The sequence below is a fragment of the Staurois parvus genome, unplaced genomic scaffold (assembly GCF_062004578.1).
Source record: "Staurois parvus isolate SC_StPar_1 unplaced genomic scaffold, SC_StPar_1.0 ptg000454l, whole genome shotgun sequence".
Classification (NCBI taxonomy): domain Eukaryota; kingdom Metazoa; phylum Chordata; class Amphibia; order Anura; family Ranidae; genus Staurois; species Staurois parvus.
Genome location: NW_028318250.1, coordinates 6,139,475 through 6,153,294, shown reverse-complemented (window position 1 = coordinate 6,153,294; position 13,820 = coordinate 6,139,475). Strand labels below are relative to the sequence as shown.

The 13,820-nt window shown below is 40.7% G+C and overlaps 1 protein-coding gene across 1 annotated transcript in view; it reads right to left on the bottom strand.

The window, feature by feature from the left end:
- EPHA10 (EPH receptor A10) overlaps positions 1-13,820 on the bottom strand; it is an 861,867-nt gene that overhangs the window by 545,706 nt on the left and 302,341 nt on the right. The gene's annotated exons all lie outside the window — the stretch shown is intronic.

Below are 13,820 nucleotides of genomic sequence, written 5' to 3'. Positions count from 1 at the left end.
ATGCCTTGGCAGCCTCTAATGAAAGGATGGCTCTGATACTGGGATTATCCACTGGGATTTGAAGGTTTAGAAATAGAAATGGATCTTGTGGGGATAAACCCTGACTGATCTCTGTGCACTGATTTATGGATTACCCAAGTTAACTTATTAGCTAAAATGCGTGCCAATAATTTAACTTCTATTTTCAACAGAGAAATTGGCTTGTAGGAGTCCAGCAGGAGTATCTCTTTACCAGGCTTTGGTAGGACAATTACAATGGCCTCATTCTTGGAAGGGGGTAAGCTTCCTGACAAACCTGCTTCAAGGAATGTTTTTAAAAGTTCTGGAAAAAGTGTCCTGAGAACAATGTTTATAAACCTCTGATGGTAAACCATCAGTACCCAGTAACTTGTTTTTAGAAGTGCTGGCCAATGATAGAGAAATTTCTTCTAACATTATTTGGGCATTAAGTACAGCGTGATCAGCTGCATCCACCTAAGGAAGGGAACACCTATCTAAAAACTGTGACAGTTCTACATGGTCTAGCTGTGCATTAAAAGTATAAAGATCTGTATATCGTTTGGAGGTCTGTCAAATCCCTTTATATTTTCAGGTCTCCTGAGATAGTGCCTATATGTGATGTTTCTTGTGGCGGCCCATATTTTCTCACTCCTCAAAATATTTTTGTTGTATAAAGAAATATTTCTTTTCAGCAGCACTGATAGCCATGGATTTATATAATTTATGTGCCTTCAGCCATCTACCCTTACTAGAAGAGTTAGGGTTCTTTATACAAGTGGTTTTCACAGATTGGGTTTCTTCTACTATGGAATCCTAGATTTATGTTGGATGAAGGAGACCTCCTTTATAAATAAACCCCTTAAATAGACTTTGAGTGTGTCCCTTGTAATTGCTACAGAAGCAGTGTTGGTGTTCCACTCCAGAGAGGCTAAAAGCGTCATTCTCCAAAAACCAAAAAAGGTTCATCTTCCATAGAGATCTCTTAAATGCACCTTGTACTCTTAATTTTACCCAAAAAGATGAATTATCTGATATGTGTTTTGGTTCATAGTTAGAGAAATCTAAAACCAAATAAATAACTGAATTGCCTAGTTCTAAATCTATGCTGGAAAGGTTACCATATGTAGCAGAATAACATGAATAACATTGACAACACATATTCCTCTCCCTTCACACATCTCTCAAGCCCAATTCACTAATGAATCTGGCAAAGGGTGTCATTCTAAGTACAGACGTAGCACAGGTATTAGCAGAGGACAGTTTGTCAAAGGTAGGATCTAGTAACTAGATGCTAGTAACTGCACATCAGGACATAATGCCATAAATTGGGCTAGGCATTTCAGTATTTTAGACTATACCCTGTATATATATATATATATATATATATATATATATATATATATAAAACAATGCAGGTAAAGCCATCAGTCTTATAAACGAAGAACATATACTGTATCTGCTATAGTCATTGATCTGTTCCTGTATGCATGAGAACTGCATCGTATGCGATCTAAGATCACACTCACACCTCCAGAATAGGAGAAATAAGTGTAGCAAAAATTAATATGGTACAGTATTGTACGGAGCCAGTGTGATGAATCTGGCTTCAAATGTGTTTCCTGGAAACACACCACTGATGGTACATACATCATTATAGTATTGAATTACGATGAACATTTAACCTTGTCACTTATTCCTCTGACATGCCAGGAGAGCATTAAAAGTTTACTACTCATGATGTAAACCTATCCCCATATATTACCAGGAAATATGTCCATCTAAGGCATTGTCCCAGGCTAGTCTGCCATCAAAATATTATAATGTTGGAGCAGAGTAGCAGGAACCCAATCCCAAAAACCGTCAGCCAGTGAGAGTGTGCTGTACAACGGGCAAAGAGACAAATTAGTTCCAAAAATTTGGTGGTACATAGGTAATCAGAAAAAGCAACCAGTAGTAATTGAACAGAATCTTAAGGGCAAATGTGGCCAACAACAAGTAAACATCCAAGTGAACAGAAACATCATGTCCTCACAGGCCATGTGTTTGGGGGTCAAACATAGCTTGACTGTCTGTTTGTTAAATGAAAAACAAAAAAGCCTAGGTAGAACTGTGTACTCTGTGGATCCACCACCATCTTTCAGAGGTAAATTTGGCTTGGCACCAGTTCCTTGTTTAGTACTGAGCATTTACCCTGCTGAGGGTTCTTTTAGAATTCCTGCCATGCGATCCAGCCAGTGCATTGCAGAGGAAAGATTATCAAGTGGGTTTCTCCTTGTGTAACCACCCCAGGTTTAGCTGGGTAGAGCATAGCATATTGATTTTGGTTGAAAAGGTTCATAATACAGCATTTAAATGAATAAAGCATTACTAGATTTTCTTCCAGTGCAATCCACATAGCTTTAGAAAAAAAAAATCAGTTAATTATCATATCCTTACAATATATGTACGTTTTAGCAGCTAAGTGTAGAGTTTAAGTGTTACTTAAGGATACGTGTTATTTACCCTAATGCATTCAATCAAATGTTTTCATTTTTTTAAAGCTAGATATTCATGTAGTTGTATTCAGTGTGTTGCTTGTTTGTGTTACCTTTTAATAAAGGGCTCACATGTTGTGGCTGCAGTTTGTAGTGCCATGGCTGACCAATTGCTTTATATCCAAGTATTGCTGCATCTAGCCTGTTCCAATTCACCAAAAGGGGAGAGATAACTTCTTGTTCCAGGTCACACACTGTCATACACTATCCAATTCATGTCCAGTTATTTTTCTATGTTTCATCACAAATGTGGGAGTGCTAATGTGATTAAACAAATCTCTTTCAGCTTGGTAAGCTGTGTCTGTTTGTGCCAGATCTATTTACTGTATATGTTCCGTTCTCAAAACACTGACTATGTGTGGCTCTAAACGGACAGCTAAACCCTTGTCAGAATCTCCAGCAAACAGAAGCCCACTGCTTGTGTTGTCTACCAAAGAATCCAACTTTATTTTATAGGTGAAACTGAAACACAATACAATAACAGCATATCAGTATACATAGAGTAACTAGTGTAACATAAATGACAGATGACACAGAAGAAAGGCACTTACAGGTGATGATGTCTCAGGCCCCTTGGGAGAGAAGCAAGCACACTGCATCCCCAGTGAATAGAAGTCTAAAATGGCTGACGAGCTTCCTAAACCAAGAGTCATTTCCTGTCTGAGAGCTTACATATGCAGAGGAGACCTGCCATTCATGTTTGCCACTAGATGGCAGTGGTACACTACATGTCCCATATAAGTAACTTCAATTCAATTAGCCTGTGAAGGCAACACAGTCCCTGCCTGATATAATATATTATATCACTGCCCATGCATATCTACTGTACAGGGAAAACACATAAGAAAATACATTTCGGCCTAGATTGGTAACATAAACTAAAACATGAGTCCACAACATATCAGGGTCTTTTGGCTATGGTACTTCAAGCTTATGGCCCACATGAAGAAATAGTTTAGTCCATAAACCCATCTTCGGATTGGAGTAGCCGCCCAAGGCCAAACTATCTCCAACCCCAATTGTAATCCACAGGATGGAATTTAACTCAATGGCAAATGTCTCGCCTGAATGCTATCAGTGAGGAGCTCTCTGCTATGTATTGTGCCAACTACACAACAGAAATGCTATTCAAAGGAGAACAATGACATCTGAAACTGGTCTAGTATACACTTTAGCAGTCCCTTGTTTTGTCACTTTGACTTCAACCTTTCTGACATTACCATCTTTACTTGGCAATGTATTTGTGACAATTCCCACAGGCCAGTTGTTTCTGCTTTCTTGACTATCTTTCAATAAAACATTTCCATCTTTGACGTTGGGACTGGTCTCAGTCCATTTCTTGCGACTTTGTAAGGTACACAGGTATTCTCTCCTCCATCTCTTCCAAAACGTATCAGCCAGGCATTGGACTTGTTTCCATTGCTTTACATGAAGTTCTGTTGTACTAAAGTCCCCATAAGGGGCCGATAAAGAGTCTACCTTTTGGGTCAAGAGCATGGCAGGCGTAAGAACTGCAGGATTATCAGGATCTGTAGATAGTGGTACCAAAGGTCTTGCATTAATGATAGCCATAACTTCTGCCATGAAAGTACTCAAAGTCTCATGAGTCAAACGAGTAGGTTTAGCTTGGAGTAACATTGCATCTAAAATGCGCCTAGCTACACCTATTAATCTCTCCCAGGCACCTCCCATGTGAGATGAGTGTGGAGTGTTAAAGATCCATGTGCATCCTTTGTCTTCAAGATAGTCTAGAAGTTCTGCATCATTTGAGCATATATGCAGCTCTTTGCATGCTCCTACAAAGTTAGTACCTCTATCAGAGCGAATCAACTTAGCTGGACCACGAATAGAAAAGAATCTTCTTAGAGCGTTAATGAAACTGGATGCCGACATGGACTCAACCAATTCTATATGCACTGCTCTTGTAGAAAGACATGTGAAAAGAACAGCCCAGCGTTTGCTGTCAGCACTGCCTCCTCTAGTTCGTCGTGTTACAACTGCCCAGGGGCCAAACACATCAACACCCACACTAGTGAAGGGAGGTTCAGGATTGACTCTATCTTTTGGCAACTCTGCCATCTTTTGGCTTTCCAATCTCCCTCTGAGCTTACGGCACACGACACATTTGTGAATAATTGCAGACACTAAACGTTTTCCACCAAGAATCCAGAAACCTGCAGCTCTGATTGCACCTTCTGTTATGTGGCGCCCTTGGTGAACTATCTGGTTGTGATAATATCTTACGATCAATGTAGCAATGTGGTGATCATGAGGAATGATGACAGGATGCTTCTCCTCATCTGACAGCGTGGCGAAGGATAAACGGCCACCCACTCTCAACAGTCCATCTTGATCTACAAAGGGACTCAGTTTTGTAAGACGGCTCTGTTTTGGAAGTGTCCTTTGTTGTTCAATACAGTCATATTCTTGTCTGAAACATGCGTGTTGTACAGAAGAAATTATAACTGTTTTGGCCTGTGAAAGTTCTTCTAAACTGACTCTTTCATGGAAAACTCCCCAGCTTCCGGGTTGATCATCATTCGTTTTCTTTTGGAAGCTTTTGGCAACATGAATTAATTTTGCTATAACCCTGCTTAGTCTCTTCCAGTTGGAAAATCTTTCGAAACAATGCGTCCGTAGTCTGGTGTCAAAGGCTTTAGTACTGAAGTTTACTACTTCTGACCTAATTTCAGGATCAGCTTCAGGATCCACTAAAGGATAAACATTGTTGTCATCAGGATTATCTACAGCTGTCTGATACAGAAAAGGTGGACCGGAGAACCATATAGAGTTCTGAAGGCAAGCTATCTGTGTAGGCCTGGTAGCATAATCTGCAGGATTTTGTTCTGAGGGTACGTAGAACCACTGCTCTGGACAGGTTGTTTGTCTGATCCTATTCACCCGATTGGAGACATACAAGAAGAATCTCTTTGTAGTGTTGCAGATATAGCCTAAAACTGTTTTACTGTCTGTAAAGAATTTCACAGCATCTAGGCTTAGGTCTATCTCGTCTCTCACTAGCTCATATAGTTCAACCGCTAGTACAGCTGCACATAACTCTAGGCGTGGAATTGTATGTGCCGGCCTAGGGCTCAGTTTGGATTTTCCCATTACGAATCCAACATGACAGACATTTCCTGCATCACTTACCTTCAAGTAAGCGACTGCACCTATTGCTATAACGGAGGCATCTGAAAAGATGTATAGTTCTCTCTTGCAGGCCTGTGACAATGAAACAGGAACATAACATCTGGATATTTGAAGACATTGTAAAGCTTGTAAAGACTCTGTCCATTGTACCCACTCATGGAGTCTCTCTTGTGGAAGTAAGGCATCCCACTCACTTTCTCCACTTGACAGTTCACGAACTAAGGCCTTACCTTTTATGGTGACTGGTGCTACAAACCCGAGAGGATCATAAAGACTGTTCACAGTGGATAGGATCCCTCTTCTTGTGAATGGCTTTTCTGCTAAAGAAACCTGAAACACAAAGCAGTCTTTATCTAGATCCCAGCTTAGGCCTAAACTATTCTGTAAAGGAAGGGTGTCTGTTCCCAGGCACAGGTCTTTGAGATCTTTAGCTCTATCTTCTGCGGTGAAAGCTTCCATGACTTGTTTGCTGTTAGAGGCAATCTTATGTAGTCGCAGATTAGACTCCGCCAGCATCTGTTTTGCTTTGTTGAGAATGTCGACTGCTCCTTCAGGTGTGTTAGCTGAAGCAAGTCCATCGTCTACATAGAAATGTCTCATCACAAAGTGTTTGGCATCTTGACCATAACATTCTGCACCTTTCTGGGCAGCTTTGCGCATGCAGTATATGGCAACAGCAGGAGACGGGCTGTTACCAAAAACATGTACTCTCATTCTGTACTCTGTCACCTCTTTAGCTATGTCATTATCCTTGTACCACAGGAAACGCAGGTAGTCACGATGGTCCTCTCTCACTAGGAAACAATAAAACATCTAGTGCACATCACCTGTGAAAGCAATAGGCTCTTTCCTGAAGCGTAAGAGGACTCCCAAAAGTGTGTTATTTAGATCTGGGCCACTCAGTAGTACATCATTCAATGAAACACCTCCATGTTGAGCACTGGAATCGAACACAACTCTTATTTGGTCTGGCTTGTGTGGATGGTAAACGCCAAACATCGGCAGATACCAGTGTTCTTTACCTTCATCCAGTGACGGTGCTACTTCAGCATGATTATTATCAAGCATTCTTTTGATGAATTCTGTAAAGTCTTTTTTCACTTCAGGCTTTCTTTGCAAGGTTTTACATAGTGTGTTCAGGCGCTTCAAGGCCTGCTCTCTGTTACTGGGTAAGTAACACCTTGGTGTGCGAAAGGGTAAGGGAGCTACCCAATTGTTGTTTTCATCTTGGAAAGTCTCTTTATCCATGATATGGAGAAAAGCTCGATCATCTATAGACATTGCTTGTTTGTCGTCATCTTTTGTTCTCTGGAATACTGAGTTCCCTAAAGTGTCAGACTCCATGCCGCTACTAATGTCTCTATTGTAACTAGAAGGAAAGTCACAGTATGGTTTTGGGATGTTAAGGGTTTCTTTCACAACAAAGCTGTTTTGGCATGGACTTAGAAGGGATGTGCGTCCATTCAGTAGCACAGATGTCTTTGACGTATTGACACTGTCAGGCCGATGTACTGCTCCTAGACAAACGTCTCCTACTATGACCCACCCTAGGTCAAGTCTTTGGGCATAGGGGGCATTAAAGGGCCCATTAATTTGTTGGCGTACCTTATGTACTTGTAGAATGTCTCTCCCAAGAAGTAGAAGAATAGAGGCATCTGTCTGGATAGCTGGAATAAGGTGAGATATTGAATTGAGATGAGGATGATGACGGGCTACTTCTGGTGAAGGGATTTCTGTTTTATCATCCGGTATCATATCACACTCTATCAAAATGGGAAGTGAGAGATGGACTCTCTTGTCAAGAGACTCAATAGTAAAGTCAGTAGCTCTTCTTCCTGAAGTTTCTATCATTCCTGCACATGTCTTTAGGGTGTATGGGATAGCACTTGATGTAATGTTGAAGGCATCGAAAAAGTCTGACCTTGCCAGTGATCTGTTACTCTGTTCATCCAGAACTACATACATCTTAACTGCCTTCTCCTTTTTTCCTGTGGGGTACACTGTTGCTAGGCAGATCTTGGCACATGAGCGTGGACTTGTACTGTCGCCACAGATTTCAGTGCATTTGGACATTACTGGGGTAGCTGAATTATCCTTTTGCTCCCTGCCCTCATCTTTCTGCTCTTCAGCGACCTCTAGTGGTTGATGCAATGTATCAGGGTGTAAAGCTGTGATGTGTCTGTTACTGCCACATTCTGAGCAATCCGCTTGTATTTTGCAGTCTTTTGCTAGATGCTTAGTGGTTCCACAACACTTGAAGCAGATGCCGTTTTGTCTAAGAAAGGCTATCCTTTCCTTGATGGGTTTACTTTTGAACCCTTTGCACTTGTTTAGAGGATGGGGCTTTTTATGGAGTGGGCAAAGTCTGTCAGGACCTTCAAAGGTGTTTACCTTGTAGCTGCTTGGACAGCCTGGGTCCTCAGAGGGAACCGCTGTCTTGTGGGCGATCACTGAAGTCCTATTGTAGGATCGAAGTGGCTTTTCTGCCTTTGGCAGTTGACTGCTGGTGATGAAGGAAAAGCTGGGATCACACCGGATCCTTGCTTGCTGCTGTACAAATCTAGAAAACACAAAGAAAGGGGGAAAGGGGACATCATATTCTTCTTTGTATTTGGCTCCAACACTCACCCATTTTTCTTGCAGGTTGTGAGGTAGTTTCTCCACTATTGGCTTAGTACCGCTGGCGGTATCTAAATGTGCAAGTCCTCTTAAATAGCCTTCTTCTTTGGCACACTGGACTTCCCAAAGAATATCACCCAGCTCTTGCAGTTTCAAGTTGTCTTTGCTATTTAGCTTGGGAAAAGACTCAAGTCTTTTCATTAGAGCACCTTCAATTGCCTCTGGTGATCCATATCTTTCCTCTAGCCTTTGCCAGGCCATATCAAGTCCTGCTGGAGGGTTAAATATATGTACCCTGCGCATCCTTCTTGCATGTTCTGCTGACTCCGTCCCAAGCCATTTTATCATCAGGTCCAGCATCTCGGCTGCTGATAAGCCTAAGTCTTTGACTGCATACAGAAAAGAAGACTTCCATGCCCAGTAATTCTCAGGGCAGTCATCAAACTTGAGAAAGCCCGAATTAACCATTTCTTTACGGATAAGATATTTAGTGACATCTTGTGTACTCTGGTGTTTGGATTGCTGTACTAAGGATTCATTTTTAATCGCTCTGGTACTGCTGGCCTCATCGGTTTGTTTTCGTACACTCAGGGGTTCTGCTGGTCTTGGTTTAGATTCAGCTGATTCTGGATTGGTTTGTTTTTGTACACTCAGGGATTCTGCTGGTCTTGGTTTAGATTCAGCTGACTCTAGATTAGGGAACTGTTTTGTTGCATTGCTGCTTGAAAGTTCTTGGACATACTCCCTTGTGCGTTCTACTGAGGAGAGGGGTTTCTCAGGCACATATGGGCCTTCGTGGATAGACCCACTTCCATACCGTTCCATTTCGGCATAAGCTGCGGCCTCTGCTGCGGCGGTGGCGGCTGCACACTGACGCTGAAGAATATGCAACTTTGCTTCTTGTTCTGATTTTTCTTTTTCTTTCTCAGCCCTTTCCTTTATAATGGCAGCCTCTGCTGCTGCAGCGGCGGCTTCTTTCTCAGCAATTTCCTTCATAACGGTGGCCTCTTTCTCAGCGAATTCTAGCTGAACACGAGCTGCCTCTGCTTTGGCGTGAGCTCTGGCTAAAAGGGCACTTGCTGATGAAATCTGACTGGACCTTGCTGATCTAGACGAGTGTGAGCGTGCATCATCTTGCTGGACACTTGGCATGCTCTCCCTGCCTTGATGTGTCCCGGGTGGCTGATCTTCAGCCTTATACTGTCTTCCTGATCTTAGACTCATTCTGTCTGTGCAGTGACTCCTATCTCCAGGCTTGTTGCGCTTCACCTTTTCACTGTTCCGTTCTCAAAACACTGACTATGTGTGGCTCTAAACGGACAGCTAAACCCTTGTCAGAATCTCCAGCAAACAGAAGCCCACTGCTTGTATTGTCTACCAAAGAATCCAACTTTATTTTATAGGTGAAACTGAAACACAATACAATAACAGCATATCAGTATACATAGAGTAACTAGTGTAACATAAATGACAGATGACACAGAAGAAAGGCACTTACAGGTGATGATGTCTCAGGCCCCTTGGGAGAGAAGCAAGCACACTGCATCCCCAGTGAATAGAAGTCTAAAATGGCTGACGAGCTTCCTAAACCAAGAGTCATTTCCTGTCTGAGAGCTTACATATGCAGAGGAGACCTGCCATTCATGTTTGCCACTAGATGGCAGTGGTACACTACATGTCCCATATAAGTAACTTCAATTCAATTAGCCTGTGAAGGCAACACAGTATAGTTCTTACTTGCAAAGCCCAAATCTGAGGTAAGCAGCTTGGTTGGAAGGTGGAAGAGGCATTATTTTGGTGGTGATCTGCAGAATAATCACTAGTGATAGGCTGAACACCTCCCTGTTTGGATTGTGGTTGAACATTCGAACTTAACAAAAGTTTGACCGTGAACTTTGAACCTAATGCAAGTATATGGGACTTGTAAGGCTTATATGCAAGTTATTGGCCATAAAAGGGGCATGGGGACTCGAGTACTGCCCTGAGGGACATGAATCAGTGAAAGAAAATTCAAAAAGCACCGCTTTTAAAGGGTCAGTCATTTTTCATTGCTTAAAGTTAAAAAAAAAGAAAAATTCCTTTAAATATCATGTCTTAACTACCTACAAAGTTGCAGATCTGTACAATGTATAGAACCTGCTGCAGCAGGACTGACATTTTTATCAAAAAAACAAACAAACACAGACTGGGGTCCCCCCCCAATCCATACCAGAACATTTAGGTCTGGTAGGAAGCTTAGGAGGGACACCCCCAATCCATACCAGACCATTTAGGTCTGGTAAGAAGCTTAGGACGGATACCACAGTAAAACTTTTTTTTAATACGTGGGGTTCCCCCTAAAAGCCATACCAGGCCCCTTAGGCCTGGTAGAATGTTTAAGGAGAATCCCACCTCCCAAAAATGGGGGGAAAGTACATGGGGTTCCCCCAAAAGCCATACAAGGCTCCTTAGGCCTGGTAGGACTTTTAGGAGGAACCCCACCCCAAATATTTGAGGAAAAAAGCATGTGGTTCCCCCTAAATTGCTACCAGACCCTTGAACCGAGCACAGGCCAGGAAAGGGGAGGGATAAGCGAGTGGCCCCCCTCCTGAAGTATACTAGGCCACATGCCCTTAACATGGAGCGGGTGCTTTGGAGTAGGGAGGATTGCCCCCCCAAAAACACCTTGTCCCCATGTTGATGATCAGAAACAGTTGACCCCCTATTTGTATTTTGACAGGTTCCCTCTATCAACAAACCAAATGGCATTATCTACAGTATAGTTTAGTCACCCTTTAAGCAAATAAGCTGTATGTTTTATATTGCTGCCACCAGTATCATAGTGTTTGAGTTATAGTCACAAGCATTATGGGCAGAGTGCCCAATGGCTGAAATGAAGGTCTGTTTTAATAGAACAGCTGACAGAGAAACATTGCCTACACCAGCCTGTCTAGCTAAAGCCAGAATTGAGAGATTAACTGACAACATGAAGGTCCCATTCTTTCCCTCTAGTGATGGTAATCCAAACCAGTTATTAGCAGTTTAGATACTATAGTTAGTTGCATAGAATGTGAACTGTCATAAGTCGCTATGTATTTTCCATTTAGTCCTTACACGGTTTATCAAATAAGTCTACATATTACATTTTGTAATTACTCTCATTATATGTATTTTGATATTTTATAACACATACAGTATTCATTGATAGCAATATAATGATATACTATTATCAGAGTTGATATATTATTTGTAGTAATTTAACAATATTAGGTAATATTATCATTGTTGAAATACTATGTGAAAAAAACATCACAATAAGGAGACAAGCATGGAATCTGTTTTACAAGAATTTTAAAAGGAAATTTATCAACTTTTTTTAAGATATGTTTGACAAAATCCTTACATTTCCTGTGGGTGGGATGAATGGTTCTGGAAAAATGAATTGTGGGACGAAATGCTCATCTCTGTTTATGACATTTATTTAGCAAGGTGCCCGTTTGCAAAGCTCAAATGCATGTTATTTAATGTCTTGAAAAACAGTTCTGACGCAAGCTATAATAATGAGATATATCTATTTCTTAAAAAATCATGACTTTGACAGTTTAATACCTCTGCATTGTGTGAATACTACAAAGAACATGCTTCCTCCATGGATGAAGAAGAACACTTTGCTTGACATTAGTATGCAAAAGAGCACTTAATACATGTCCAGTGACTCACCGATCACGAATAAAGATCCGTTTACTTGTCCTGCTGAACCTATCTATATCTTTTATTGGATGCTTTCACTTTGCTTTCCTGGATTGTTATTCCAGTCAATATATTTCATTTAGAATAGCAGAGAAAAAGAAGAACATTTATCTATGATATTAAATCATAACTGGTGGCTGTGGAGCTCTCCGAAAATAAATTCAGCAGCAACAATTTTTTTTTTTTTGCTGTTACACTGAGCATCTTTTGATTGTTTTGTGCTGGGCACCAACGGGCCAATTATGTTGCAATTTATGTCTTTGCAGGCTATAACTAGTATTATATTGGTGTACAAATGATGAACCCACATCACAGTACTTAGCACATAAGTCAGAATCTAACATGTTAGCCATCATGTGTCAAGATGCCTAAGTGGATGTCATGACATTAACAATATGTATGCTACTTACTGCATTGTGAGTCTTCAGATATTGCTCTCACTAAGTTTACAACAACCCAAAACAGTGTGACATTTATCAGTCATATAAATATGGCAAATGTGCACCTGGAGAATATGGCAGCTGGCAGTTAAGATACTGGCTCAAAGATGATTTTAGGAGCACAGAGAACTGTGGTATGAAAGATAGTGAAAAGCATGAAAACTACGGAGGGTCACCTTGTTTGGGGTGGGATAGAGAACATACAAGTTAACCTGGCTGTTTTATTTAATACCCCAGGATCAAAGCCCTGTCAGGGTATGAAGAAATTAAATAAGCACCAGTACGTTAACTGTTTATTTTTTATATTCCAATGGTTTTTATTAATTTTTAAACATTATAAAACAGCAGCAATAAAACTCGCCCACACAGGGGCTATCAATTGCACAGAAAAAAATAAAAAAATAAAAGGAAAACAGTGCTCTAACGCCAACAGGGCAAAAGGTACGCCCACGCAGGGGCTATCAATGGCACATAAGGTAACTGTTTATTTTTTAACCAGAAATTATGAACACCCAATGTGGGATTTTTAAGGAGTCAAAATTATAAATACTATCCAATCTATAAAAATGTTACATTTATTACCACTTATGATAAAATATCAATCATTAAATATTAAGCTGATACATTCATATGGTTGTTAGAACCACCATAAACCACACATATCCTTTGATTGTCATCATTACAATAGAATAATGATAATAAAATATATGTGGAACCCAATGCGTTTCGAACTGTACGTCTTCATCAGGGGTCCATTGCTGGAATTATTTATTTCAGTCAGCAAGTTTCCAAAAATGAATCTTTATGTCTTATATCTACATCTGTGTTCTGGTCACACTGCTGACAGTCTTTGGATCTTTTCTTTAGCATGGTTTGTCAATTTTTGGATACTTGCTTACTGCAATATAGGAAGCTCCACCACTGTCCCTGATGAAGACGCCCAGTTCAACACATATACGATTCCACATATAATATATTATCATAATTTGATTGTAATGATGACAACCATAGGATATGTGTGGTTTCTAGTGGTTCTAACAACTGAAATTATATTTTAATGATTGTATGACATTTGAGAAACCATGCGCAACGGTGAGATTAGGGTCTGTAGGCTGCTGCTAGCAACAAACACAAGAGTGTATGGTAATAAATCAATTAGGATGCTGCACTACCATGGTTTTCACTATATGTTTTACGTTCTTTATCACCAAGTAATATATTTATAATCATATTTATTAAAGAGTGTCGCACGAGTATCCTCATTGAGGAGGGTGGTGCATTTTAGCACGATACATCACGGAGGATTGTAGGAGCACCCTCATTGAGGAGAGAGGTGCATTGTACCATA